The sequence below is a fragment of the Globicephala melas genome, chromosome 3 (genome assembly GCF_963455315.2).
Source record: "Globicephala melas chromosome 3, mGloMel1.2, whole genome shotgun sequence".
Taxonomy (NCBI): domain Eukaryota; kingdom Metazoa; phylum Chordata; class Mammalia; order Artiodactyla; family Delphinidae; genus Globicephala; species Globicephala melas.
The window spans coordinates 84,967,532-84,982,865 of NC_083316.1; positions in this window are offsets into that span (position 1 = coordinate 84,967,532).

Consider the following 15,334-nt stretch of genomic DNA (forward strand, 5'->3'; position numbering starts at 1 on the left):
TGCACACTTCAATAGGAGCAGGGGCATATAAGGAAATAATACAGGTGTTTTGGACAAAGTTACAGAAAAGTCCAACACATAGGCACTCTTATAGCTTTAAGGAAGAAAATTGCAGACTCTTATCTGCAGAGTTTCACCTACAGGGAGAGAGAATAGACCACATGTGATCATTTTAACAGTGTAAAAGAAATTACTGTCTGACTGGCTCATACCTTGCTGAGGACTCTCTAAGAGGTAAACATGCTGAATTGTGATCAGTCCTGAGTTGTGATCAATCATGAAATGCTTGCTGAAAAGTACTTATCACTTTAGAGAACTAGTTACCCATTAGGCCTGGAGGTAACTATATATGACCAGGGCATCTGGAAAACTGTATACAGAACATTATCCAGATCGATATACTTTAGTATGATGCTTATCTGAGGAGTCAAATAACTTGGTAAAGTAAATAAAAGAAAGCAAGTGAGATCTAAACACCAAGGTTATGCCCGAAAGTTGGGTCAGATTTTCTTTGGTTGTACTGCTGCCTACTTCCATGACTCCTGCCATTAAAGTAGAAATTAGAAATATGATGACAGCAGAGTGATTCTAAGTTTATCATGATAAAGTAAATATTAATATGAATAAACTAAGACTTGATAACCTCCCCAAATGTAAATATTATAAGATCTGATGTTCACCATGAATTATGAGCAAAAACACCTGAAAAAAAAAAAAACTCTGAAGAAAATAGTCACCTTTTTCTCAAATATTTTAGCTAAGACAATTCTATTTAACCCCCAAATTTCAAAATATCCAAGTATCTAAGGGCATCCATTTGAATTCACCTTATTATTCCTAGGAGACATAAGGATATTAGAAAATTAAATTTTGCAGTTTGAATATACGTTTGAGGTATTTTGATTAGGATGTCAACTTTAAATTACTTTGAATACATGTTTTTATTCAAATTAAGCTCATGCCTGAAAATATACATATATATGCAAATGAATATGAAATGAAGTGACTTTGAGTTCATTTTAGCCTTGCTATAAACAATGACACCTATAAAACTGTACACTAGAAAAGTATACTAGATAATGTGTATTATGATCAGCCATATTAGTATAGAAATTATTACCAGTTAATAACATATTTAGAATACTGCAGTATTCATTTTTAACTGGTTATGTTCAAAATCTAAAATACTGTGGACCAGACTGTCTATCACTATAATCTCTAATCCAGTTTGTCTGCTTATCTCCTGCTGATACATACAGCATAATTCAATTCATTGTACAATACATTTGGATTTCCGTTGCAATGACCACTGTCATTATAACAACATGCTGTTATCCTTTCTTGTTGCAAAAGTGTACTCATTCAATTTTGAAGAAAGCAAACCTTCCCTTCAACTCACATGAATATTTCTTGTCTCTAAATAATACTTTTCTCCTTTTTATTTTGATAACTTTCTAAATTGCTTTTTGTTTTTCTTCCATAAGTGAGATGACAATGGCATTTGAAGGGAAGGGGAAAAAAAATACAGAAATGATTACCATTGATTATCTTCCTCCTCTTTGCTTCCTTACTTGCTGACTGACTGTGCTTGGATGAGCTGAACAGTTTGTTAGCATATGCTGGATAATTACGGTGCTGCAAATTTGCAGCTACAGTGATCCTACAAGACACTGCTTTCTTGATCTTTCTGTCCTCAAGCAGGAGATGACATGAATAACAAAAGTTATTCTTATTTTTAGTGTAAAAATGACTGAATTCTGCTTTTAATTTATGAAAAACCAAGTAAAAATAAGGACAAATATGTGAGTGAATTTAACTTAGGGTGACTTGGAACATAGAGAGATGACACACCTCTGTAGATGTAGAAAGTCCCAGCTAGCAAGGCAGAGTATCAAATAGCATTATACATATTTATGCAGAGGAATGGTTTGTGTCATGAAGTTTGGCGGCATAGGACATGGGAATTAGTCAAAAGACTTTAGACCTAAACTGTCTAGGAAGCAAATTAGGAGCATGCCTTAGGACAGTGTATCACAAATTTGCCTACTGTGAGAATCAAAAGAGGCATTGTGAAAAACAGATTTCTGGACTCAACCAAGATCAGTAGCTCCAGATGAGGGAACCTCTGAAAATCTGTATTTAACACATATCGTGGATGATTCTGCAGATTAAGTAAAGGAACTATCCTAAAAGAACTAGAACACCAACTATTCATTCTCAATTTATTCAACAAATATTTCTTGAGAAATAAATATACATTTTCAAGGTAAGTTCTATGGTGTATTTTGATGATGCTTTTTGTAAACAGAGAAACTGATTTGCAGCAACCTAATTTTTAAAATTGATGTTCAATTTGTTGATTCAATATATGAAAAACAGATTGAACATTTAAATTCAATCAACAAATCTTATTAATATCTCTAGCAATTTAGCACAATTTATTTATCATTGTTAAAAAGGCTTTTATACTATTGTGACTTACATGTTTACATGCTATCAGCATTTATAGTTTTACTAATTTATATTCTTTTTAAGTCCTTAAATTGTCTGAATAACCAAATGAACTCTCTCAAGCACTTAAGTAATTCATAGATTCTTTTTAAAAATTTGATTATTTATTTTTATACAGCACGTTCTTATTAGTTATCTATTTTATACCTATTAATGTATATTTGTCAATCCCAATCTCCCTATTCATCCCAACACCACCCCACCCCCACTTTCCCCCCTTGGTGTTCATACATTTGTTCTCAACATCTGTGTCTCTATTTCTGCCTTGCAAACAGATCCATCTGTACCATTTTTCTAGATTCCACATATATGCATTAATATATGATATTTTTCTCTTTCTGACTTACTTCACTCTGTATGACAGTCTCTAGGTCCATCCATGTCTCTACAAATGACCCAATTTCATTCCTTTTTATGGCTTAGTAATATTCCATTGTATATATGTACTACATCTTCTTTATCCATTCGTCTGTGGATGGGCATTTAGGTTGCTTCCATGACCTGGCTATTGTAAATAGTGCTGCAATGAACACTGGGGTGCACGTGTCTTTTTGAATTATGGGTTTCTCTGGGTATATGCCCAAATTCATAGATGCTAATGAATCAAGCTTAAATATAGTGAATTGTAATTGTTTTTGTGAATTTAAAGTAAAATTACTTAAACTCAAAGACTAAGGCAATTACTTATTTACATATTTTAAAATGGAATAAAAATTTTCCCTGATAAATTGAACAATTGAGTCCAAAAATAATAAATATACAAAATGTAATGATAAACTTTAAATATGAATGCCAAGGGTTTATGCATTTATTTCATCAATTTAATTCTAAACTTTCCTTAGTCATTAGCAAATAATTACACAATCCCAACACTTGATAACATCTCAAAAAAATTGTTGTTATACTTTCCCCCGGCTGAGTTGCATGTCAACCAGAGATCTGGGCTGGAAAGGTGAATTTGGGTAGAGATTGCTTGAGGCTGTCTTATAGTCACTAAAATGGAGATTTTATTTAACAAAGGTTTTGGTCTCTTAACCCACATCCATAAATTAAAGTTAACTATTACTTGATTGTTAGATCTCATTCATGTTTGTAAACTCAACCCATCCCAGACAAATTGACTTTGATTTAATGAATCAAATTTAATCAAATTTCTTTGATTTAATGAATCTATCTACTAATTGATTCTGAATTACTTTATTATTGGCATATGGTGGCATATGACTCATAGCTATTTCAATGATAATAATTAAACTCTGTATATCTCATTTGTATATAGTGCCACAGCTTTTACTGTCTTTATATGTCCAGGCTCTTTTCTTGGCTCTGGTAATAAAGAAGTAGAAAAGACACGCAAAATTCTTGCCATTATGCATCTTACATTGTAGTAGGGGAGAAACGTAGTAAGAAGTTAAAACACAGACACACACATATCCACACATACACACATATATACACACACAGTCAAAACACATACATTTAATAATTTTCCAATAGTGGCATAAACTATGAAGAAAATAATGTAGAGTCAAGTAAAGGGATGAAGGTGACAGGTTGGCAAGTGGAGGAAAGAGATATTTTAAATAAAAATGATAGGGAAAGCCATTCAGGTGATATATGCTGGGATCTCAATAATATGAAGAGTCAGTAATAAGAAAATAAGGAGGAAAGTGTTCTAAATAGAGAAAATATCAGCACGAAGAAAAGGCTCAGGCAAGGGGATGGTGGGAGAGAAGAAGACCTTCGTCCCTGCATAACTGAAATTTTGTAACTTTTGACCAATACCTCCCCCATTTTTCCCACCTCTCGGGCTCTGGCATCCATCAGTCTTCTGTCTGCATTTATGAGTTTGACTTTTTCGGATTCCCCATATAAGTGAGATGGTGCAGTATTTGTTTTTTGTGCCTGGCTTATTTCACTTAGCATAGTGTCCTCCAGTTTCATCCATGTTGTCACAAATGACAGGATCTCTTTCTTTTTTAAGGCTGAATAATATTGCCTTAAAAATATGTATCATACTTACTTTATCATTCAGCTCTCAACAGACACTTGGGCTGTTTTTATATCTTGGCTACTGTGAATAATACTGCTGTGAACATGGAAGCATAGATCTCCATTAGAAATACTAATTTCACTTCCTTTGGATATATACCCAGAAGTGGAATTTCTGGATCATATGGTAGTTCTATTTTTAATTTTTTGAGGAACCTCCATACTGTTTTCCACAGTGAGTGTACAAGTTGACATTTCCACCAATAATGTACAGGGGTTCCCTTTTCTCCACATCCTCACCAACACTTGCTATCTTTTGTCTTTTTGATAGTAGCCATTCTAACAGATGTGAGGTGATACCTCATTGTGATTTTGAGTTGCATTTCCTTGATAATTTGTGATGTTGAGCATCTTTTCATAGACTCTTTGGCCATTTGCATGTCTTCTCTGGAAAAAATGTCTATCTCTTTGTCCATTTTTTAATCAAGTATTTATTCTTTTTTTGTTGAGCTGTCTGAATTCCTTATGTATTTTGGATATTAACCCCTTATATGATTTGCAAATATTTTCTCCTATTTTATAAGTTACCTTGCATACTATTGATTGTTTCCTTTGCTGTGTGGGAGCTTTTTAGTTTGATATATACCATTTGTCTATTTTTTCTTTAGTGCCTTTACTTTTAAAGTCATACCCAAAAAGTAATTGCTTATTCCAATGTCAAAAAGCTTTATCCCTATGTTTTATTCTAGGAATTTTAGTTTCAGATCTTATACATAGGTCTTTAATCCATTTTGAGGTGATTTTTTTATACTAGGAGAATAAATATTGTGTTCTCACCACACACACAAGGTGGTAACTATGTAAGGTGATAGATATGTTCATTAGCTTGATTGTGGTAATTCTTGCACTGTATACATATATGAAAACATCAAATTGTACACTTTAAATATATACAATTTCTATTTGTCAGTTACACATCAATAAATCTGGAAAATAAAATAAAAATTGTAGTTCATATTGGAAATTAAGAAAAAGGTCAAATCAATGATTTATGCATCCTTCTTGACAAGTCAGAAAAGAAAATGTGTATTAAGAGCAAAAGGAAAAATTTAAAGCAAAAGAAATAATAAAAATTAGAATAGAAAGCAACTACATAATAGAAGAATGATGTAAAATAGGGAGACAGAAGGTAAATCTCAACAACATTAGAAATTATAAAAAAAGACACCACTATAAATCTTTCAGAAATTAAAAAGACTCAAGATCTCGGAATCACTTTATGACAATAATTTAAAAATTGAGGTGAAATAGATGGATTCTTAGAAAAATAGACTTACCAAAATTAAATCCAAAATAATAGATAATAAAATCAGATTAATCATGTATCTAATCAAGAAATAATTTGCATAATTATTTTTAAAATTTCTCATTAAGAAATCTGTCTCGGTTGGCTCCATTAGTGCATTGTTCTCAACATTAAAGAAGAAAGATCATCAATGTTATTAATATTTCTTCATAAATTACAATGGTATAAAAAAGATTTTCCCGTTCAATTCATGAAGCCAGAATAATATTCAGAAAAAAATAATACGGCCAATCTTTCTAATGAACATAGACTAAAAAAATTTTTTTAGCAAATTGAATACATCAAGTTTAGCATAATCAACAAGGATTGAATTTGATTTATTTTAGGAATCAAGAGTAGGTAAAAATTAGAAATTCTATCCTAGCCTACTATATTTAAAGAACACAGGATAAAAGCATGATTATTTAAACAGATGCCAAAAAATGCATTAGTGAAAATCTAACAAGCACTGGGATAAAAAGATAGTAAAATGGGAACAATTTCCTTTCTTGATAAAGATCATTAACAAAAAAATTACAGCTAACATCATACTTTATGGTATATTACCTAAAAACGGGTTTGAAGAATATCTAAGAGCTTCAACCATAAAACTAGGAGAATAAAGTGAATGCAGTGAAGTGGCAAGTACTCTAACTGCCTTAAAATGCCACATGTCTATCAGAGGACATATGTCAAAAATAAACCCCAAGGACAACTTCTCTAAGGTAAAGAGCAATCTCATACCACAAAGCAAATCTCACACCGCCCTGCATCTCACATCACAAAGCAAGAGGTATATGTAGTATGCACAACACTTGGGCATACAACTCACACCTCAGAGCTGGAAAAGGCTCTAAAATGTTCATGATACAGAGCATTCTGCTTGACTGTTTGGCCTGTTGAACCCAGCACATCAATGGTGCTGGAGCTATATCTGGTTGATAAGGATGTTGTAATATTCAGACAAAGCCCTTACTATTGTGGAGCAGTAATGTCTTTGTAGCTGAAACCATTTTCCACTTGGGGCAGGAGGGAGTGGTACTCCTGGCATGCTACTGGCCCTAGGGCTTTAGTAGAGAGTTAGCTTCTCACTATGGAACACCAAGTGACTATGTGACTTGAATTTCCCATTATGACGTAGTTGTTATTGGAAATAGTCATAAGATCAGGTGAGTATAATTTCATCAAGTATAATATGAAAGTAATACATCTGTATTAATATCTGGACTCAAGCAAAATAAAATACATCAACAGTTGATTGAGATTTTCATGTTACTTAGATCAGTTACATCAGTGCCTCCCCCTTATCTTATGTTTGGGTTCATGGGGAGAAGGGTCACATTCCTTAAAACTAACACATAGGAGAGAAAAGAACTTAGTCCTTGTTCACAATGGATTGGAGAAATACATTCGCAACAGTTGCAAATTGTCTTCTTGCACATTATAGCCTCCCTTGGGGGAAGCTCTTAAAAACAATGGTGAGGGCTTCCCTGGTGGTGCAGTGGTTGAGAGTCCGCCTGCCGATGCAGGTGACACGGGTTCGTGCCCCGGTCCGGGAAGATCCCACATGCCGCGGAGCAGCTGGGCCCATGAGCCATGGCCGCTGAGCCTGTGCGTCCGGAGCCTGTGCTCCGCAACGGGAGTGGCCACATCAGTGAGAGGCCCGCGTACCGCAAAAAAAAAAAAACAGTGGTGAATAGAAACCATTCCCACACACAGAACTGTATGCCCCCTGTATTCCCAGGTTTGGCATCTGAGGATTCAACCAACCGCAGATTTGAAAATATTTTTTAAAAATTCCAGAAAGTTCCAAAAAGCAAAACCTGAAGTTGCTGCATGTTGACAAATGTTTACATAGCATTTACATTGTATTAGGTATTATAAGTAATCTAAAGTTGATTTAAAGTATATGGGAGGATTTGAATAGGCTATACATAAATACTATGTCACTTTATATACGGGACTTGAGCATCCTCAGATTTTGGTATCTGCAGGGGTCCTAGAACAAATTCCCCACAGATACTGAGTGACCACTGCATGTGGAGTGTCGAAAAACAAACTTGGTTTTGTTTTCTCAACTCAGTTGTTATTGCCTACTATGGACTGAATGTCTGTGTCCCCCCAAAATTCATATGTTGAAACCTAATGTCCAATGTAATGGTACTGGGATTTGAAGCCTTTGAGAGGTGCTTAGAACATGAGAGTGGAACCCTCATGAATGGAAGTAGTGTTCTTATAAAAGTGGCTTGAGGGCTTCCCTGGTGGCGCAGTGGTTGAGAGTCTGCCTGCCAATGCAGGGGACACGGGTTCGTGCCCCGGTCTGGGAAGATCCCACATGCCGCGGAGTGGCTGGGCCCGTTAGCCAAGGCTGCTGAGCCTGCGCTTCCAGAGCCTGTGTTCCACAACGGGAGAGGCCACAACAGAGAGGCCCGCGTACCGAAAAAAAAAAAAAAAAAGTGGCTTGAGAAAACTCCCTTGTCCCTTCCTTCTACCATGTGAGGTTACAGCGAAAAGACTGCCATCTAGGAAGCAGACACGAACCAAACACTGAATCTACAAGCTCCCCAATCCTGGCTTCCCAGCCTCCAGAACTTTGAGAAATAAACATCTGCTGTGTATAAGCTACTCAGTCTATTATTTTGTTATAGCAGCTGCCAGAGCAAGAAAATATACATGCCATATCCTAACCAGTGTATATACACATTATCTATAAATATTTCTACATAACCATCTATATCTGTATTAAGCTAAATATCTATAAACATTTTTATAACCCTTTATGTCTGTATTAAGACATAAAGATTTATCCAACTCTAATCCATTAACACATGGATTATATTAGCTTCCCACCCCAACTGTGAGAAACCTAGCTCACATTATCTAATACCGATTTAATTGCTTATTTCCTGTATACAAATATAGGAGTTTCAGACATTACCAAACACCCAAAACCCATGTTCCTATTGGTCTCCATCTTAGTAAATATCTCCAACATTTATTTTATTTTATTGGTCAAGAACCTTGGAGTTATCTTTTAATCCCCCCCGCCTTCCTTCATATACCACATCTCCAACATTTACAAATTCTATTGATTACTTTCAGATCTAATCATGTTTCCTCACTTTTACCTCAATCATCTTTCATCTGGACTATTGCAATTGCCTACTAACTGCTTTCTCTGCTTCCATTCTTGCTTCTGCCTCTGGATGGTATTCTCTACACCAGAGCTACAGTACTTAAGAAGTAATAATAATGAATTACATCATGTTATACCTGTGTACAACAGTTATCTAATTACTTTTAAAATATCACTCAGGGTCTTTTCCATGGCCTAGAACTCCACATTTTTTGATTTCCTAGAAAACTCGTTTCCTTTTATTCTCACTGTTTTAGCTTTTCTGGCCTTTTTTTCTTCAAATGTTTTAAGCATGCTCTCAAATTAGACAGCATTATTAGTGGTACGCTTCCACCCAATATGCTCCTCAATCCTTCAATCCCTTCTGGTCTCTATTTAATGAAGACTCTTTGGAGAGATCTTCTTTGGTCACCTATCCAAAATACCCCTTCCTCCCTCAATCTTTACCTCTTACTCTTAATTTTGCGCATAAGAAGCTTAACTTTGCTTCACCTAATTTGTTACTGTGTCATATAATAGTATAAATTTACTTGTTTATAAATTTATTTGTTTATTATGTCTTCTTCACTAAAGTATCAGCTTTCCATCAGCAAAGCTTTATATCTTTTCACTGTTTTATCTCTATTTCCAATATTGTTCTTAAACTCACAGTAGGCACTAGGTAAATGTTTTGAGAAATTAATAAATTTTTAAAAAATCATGTTTATGTTAAGGTTTGTCATAAAGTTATGTACCTAGTATTCCTTACACTGACCTTGATTAGTGATAAGACCTGTCCCAGTGTTTCACATAAGGACTTTTGATGAGTATAGTTGGTAGGATCAGAGAATCAGAAGGAAATTACATAGAGGGCTTGTAAAACAATTGAAATTTGTGAAGTTTCTATTATCCATCATAAGCAGCACATATTTCTATGATTTTTAAAACTATTAACATTCTAAAAAATTAAAGTGATATAACAGTATGCATGTATCTCTTTGATACCTATTGCTATTTATTTTATTTGCTAGTGATCTTTCTTTCACCCCTCCAAACCTCTATGATAAGTTTGTTGAGAACAGTTAGCTATTATTACTTTGTGAATTCATAAAGTCTAACACAAAGTCATGTAAGTTTAGTTGTTAAATGTCTATCATTACAATGAGTAGTCTCTAAAACAAAATACCAAGGTTAATAATTCTTTGTGTCTTGTTAAAATAAACGAATGTGATTTGTTTTACTTTTTCTTCAAACAAACAAAAAGCTCTTTTTTAGCTTGAGATGCTTTCATTGCTTTCTCTTTCTTGTGAAATGTATTATTCTTGGAATTTAACTTATATTTAACAGAGGGCTTCCTCTGCTCTTTATACAGCTGAGGCTGCATTAATTTGTTTTAGACCATCTCCATAGTATTGGTACTTAAGCTCTTTCTCCTGGTGAAAGTAACTTGTTGTAGCCAGTATTCCTTGCTTTTTTTTTTTAACTATTGGTTTCTCAGAGTAATTTGGACTTAAGAGTATACAGGGCGTTGTTTTTCTAAATCATATCTTAATTGGAAGACAGCTTCTAAAAAATGCAGATGAACTATTTCATACTGTAACTGAAGGATTAACACAGGAGCATTGATAATCCACCTGACTTGCTGGCTGTTCGTCAAATGCACTACTGAGATAGATCCTTTCTGGCAAGCTCCATTTGAGGGGTCTCCTCAAAGTCATCCTTTTTCCACTTCATTGGATTTGCCTCCTCCAGGGTCACTGTCAGACTGTGCAACGGGCATTCTTCTGGCTTCAGATTTTTGTTATATCATGAGCCCAGCTCCACACACTTCTCTGTTACTTCTAAACTTATGACCTGCCATGGCTGAGCTCATTAACTCTCTCAGTTGTAGATTTCAGCTACCTCTATGCAACCCAGATCTCAAACATACAAAGACCACTTTCTGATTTCTGCGTAGCCTCTCCAATTAACTTCTAATTCCATCACTCATCATTTTCTTAGAGAGAGGGGAGTGGAGGTACCTTTCAAGTCCCACAGTGAAATCAGTATATCACTTTATAAGGGAAGCATTAAAAAGGAGGGGAGAAAAATACATTTCTACACATTCCAAGAAACTCATAAAAGCCACATAACAGATTTACTTTTCTGTGGTGGGGTTAAAAACACAATATTTATCATAAAGGTAAATTACATTACATTACACATGTTACTGGATAAGGGAAAATAATTGCATTCTGCAATGATATTATGAAACATGTGAACTTTTGTTTTTAAAATATGTATATTATATTGATTATAGTATATTGATTATAATATATTATATTATAAAAATATATTGATTATAATCAATTATATGGTTTTTTTGTGTGTGGGTGGGGGGACAACATACACTTTATTTAGATGAAAACTAATTTGTAAACTTCTTTTATGGATTGTGCTTCTGATGTCATATGTAAGAAATTGATGCCTACTACTAGATTACAAAGGTTTTCTTCTAGAAGTTTTACAGTTTAGGTTTTACTTTTAGTATTATAAATCATTTTGAGTTTATTTTTGTATATGATGTGAAGTATAGATCAAAGATTTTTTTTTTTGTATATGGATATTCAGTGGCCCCAGACCACTGAACAGTACTTTCTCTAATGTTTTTTCTTGAACAACTGACACACATGTTTATATATATGACATTTTATATATCTACACATATACATATATAAAACATATTGATAAATTATATATGTAAATTGTATATTTTATATAGTTGTATTTACAGTTATATATAGTTTAAGAATCAACAAAGTATATTCACTTAATCAAATCTCTACTCCATTACATGAAAAGTAAGACAGAAAATATTTGTATATGTGTGTGTATGCTGTATTCATTTAGCACTACTGTGAACAAAGGAATATTTTTACATAGTCATCTTAGTCAATGTTTACAAAAATCTCATGGAGTAGACATTATTAAGGAAGTTTTAATGAAAAACCTGCTAATCAGAGATTGCAAATTAGGTGTTCAGCATCATAGATCTTTTAAGTGGCAGAAGTAGAAAGCAAACCCAGATGTCCAATACTCTTTCTAGCATAGCCCATGATGAAGGATTAAATCACTGTATCAATTAAAACTGACAATCACAACAAAACAGTACTTTGGCTTATAGCTTTTTAAGATTGTCCAAATGAACCAACTCAATATTTCCAATTTTATTACTTTTGTTCTTCAAAACATTGTAACTTGTTTAAGCTATAGTTACATAAGGAAAGGAAAGAAGGAGAGGAAATATATTGCAAATTTCAATCAGAAAGTCTGCAAGTCCAAATTGTTAAAAGCCAAACAAAATCCACCTCCTAGGATTTCCACTAGGAAATTTTCCTTTTAAGTACATTATAAAGTCATTCTTCTTAAATTTTAAGTACATGAGGCCTGATATAACAACTCATTTAAGTTAGTGTTACTGAATTTCTATACAATTTTGATTTTCCCACAACATGAATGTCTTCCCGAATGATCCCATAGAAGCAACATGACTGATAACATATATCTTGGAGAAAGCACCCAATCATTGATCAATGGCAGTGGTTTTTTGCATACAGAGCCCGTCAGCACTTTACCTTGTTCCCAAAGCAGAGGTCATCTGGCAAAGTTCAGAGTCAAGAGAGATGCTCAGCTCTGAGAAGCACATCTGCCCCAGACACTGAATTCCACTTAAATCCCAGGTCACTCAATGTACTCATGCATGAAGGATGTGTATCACATAAAGGTTTAGTAGTCAATGCAATTATCTCTCAATATATGTCTCTCCTAGTTTTGTTACACAAAGGAGGGTTCTTACAAGGACGTTGTAGTAATAATTTCAATAAACCTCATGATGATTCACTTTCAACTTCTTGAGTGAAAGACTCTGTATTCTAAAAGATAGGACCAACAAGACCCAAACTGTTCACTAATCTCAGGCTTATTATTATGGTAGTGTGACTCAACTCATGACATTTACATGTATTTGATCTAGTTTTTCTATAAAACACTTAAGAATATTAGATTCTAATTACTTAAAGCTTCTAATTCCAGGAGAATGCCCAGATATATTTTTTCATTCATCCACTGTTTTCTGAAGTTAATGTTAAATCCAATACTGTAGGCCAGAGAATTGTACTAAGGAAATTAAACAATGAGCAAATTATGTATTCTCTCCAAGCCTAAGTTTTTCACCTGAAACTTGGAATTACAACAGTATGACCTCAAATGGATGTTGTAAATATTCTAGAATAGTGGTGTGAGCAAATTGATGGATACTCTTTCCAGCAAAACAATCATTTATCTGGTGAAAATCATTGAAATTTTCCTAAGGACATACAGCAAATGGACATTTATTCAAGAAAACTGACTAAATTTCATTAAGAATGGCAACAGTCTACATCATTTGAGTCATGACCTTCTCCCACAGCATGCCCTCCCCAACTAAATGACAGACATTCTATTCTCGGTGCTCTTCTCCAGGCAGATTTGACCATGAAGACAGGAATCCCTCTCCTGCCAGCTCCTAGTCTAGGGCTACATCTTGTATCATAGGAGGGGTAGGCCACCAGTGTCTTTTGTCTTCCCCAGTCCTGTGTTGTAGAAGTGCTATTATGGGCAGGCATAACTGAAAACACTGGGGCCCTCTTCCCCGACCTAGCTCCTATTCCTAGGATAAGGGATCCAAGAACACTGGGGCCCTGATCACACCCAAAACAGCTTGCTGGTAGAATGGAGGATCCATGCCAGGAGGGGCAAGCCAAGAAGACCAGAGATTATCCTATGTTGCTTCCCCTGAGCCCACCACCTCAGTGCCCATTCTTAGAGCAGTGGTGTCACTCAAGGAAAAGCGGGCCACTACCCTCCCCTACTAACAGATTCAATGGAGTAGAGCAGAAGTTCTGCTCAGGGGAAGAGGCAGGACATAATGGATAGAAAGATCTATAACTTTGTTTGAGAAAACTGACTATTTGGAATAGAGCCTGAAAGAAGTCCATGCCTAATGGTGTTAAAAAAAAAAAAAAAATTGGTGAGCAATTAAGAGGGACTGGTAGTGTTATTGTTAATGTAGAAACAAGCAAAATGGCAGACTAGCTAGAGAGAGGCAGGAAAACAGGCAGCCAAAAAGAGCCTTTCTGGTATCATACTATTCCCTGGTGGGTCTGGAAAATGGTGTTTATAATCGATACTGCACCCCTTCAGGAGCAATCAGAGTTCCCACAATAAGAAGACAGGAAAGTATTTCCCCAAGCCACTCACAGATCCAACAACAAAACACAAGGAGCTCAGTGGGCTTAGGCACTCACTAGCCTCTCACCAAATACTATGTGAACACTAAGTTACTCTGACCCAGGATAAATGCTAGGAATCCAGACTTAAAAAATAAAATCACACTAATTACTGGTGGTCTGAAAGACTGTTTACATGCCTAAGAGTTACATTTTCTTGGGCATACTTGTATGAGTGCCTGAAGAGACAATCACTGAGCTACTTGTCTCTGGCTAAACCTGGGAGAAAAAAATGTAAACTCCATGAACTGTGGAAACATTCTACAAGCTACACATACATCCAGCAGTTAAGGGTGAACACATAACTGCCTAAGGTGGCTTAAGCACAGATATTGAAATATGGACACTGGGAAGCCAGGTTAGGATAAAAATAAGGAAATAAATTCTGAGCAGGGCCATTAGAGGTTGCATAATGTGGGGGAAAAAGACTGCAAAGAATTTGTTTAACCAAGTCATTAAATAGAGACCAGCAAACAAAAACAAAGACAAGTCCCAAGAAAAGGGGGGAGGGGTATTTCAGTATCCAAAAATGCTACAATATATTATCTAAAATGTCAAATTTTCAACAAAAAAAACAGGAGATATGCAACTAAACCAAAAAAGGTGACCTGTACACAAGAAAAATTTTAAAGGCAATAGAAACTATCTTTGAGGGGTTAGTTTTTGCCCAGATGTTGGACCTGGCAGAAAAATACTTCAAAGAACTAAAATAAACCATTTTTTTAAAATTAAAGGGAGGTATAATAATAATGGCTCATAAAAAGGGACTACAAATAAAGGGACAGACCTTTTTTTTGTTTGTTTTGTTTTTTAAGGCAATTCAGGAAGTGAAAACTACAATGACCAAAATTAAAAGTTCATTAAAGGAGTTCAGCAGTATATTTGAGTTGCAGAACAGATTTGATTTAAAAGTAGATCAGTAGAGATAGTGTATTCTAAGCAAGAAAAAGTCAAAATGAACAGTTTCAGAGAAATGTGAAATACCACTAAACATATCAACATGCATGTAATGGGAATATCAGAAAGAGGGAGGAGAGAAAGGAGTAGGAAAATATTTGAAGATAT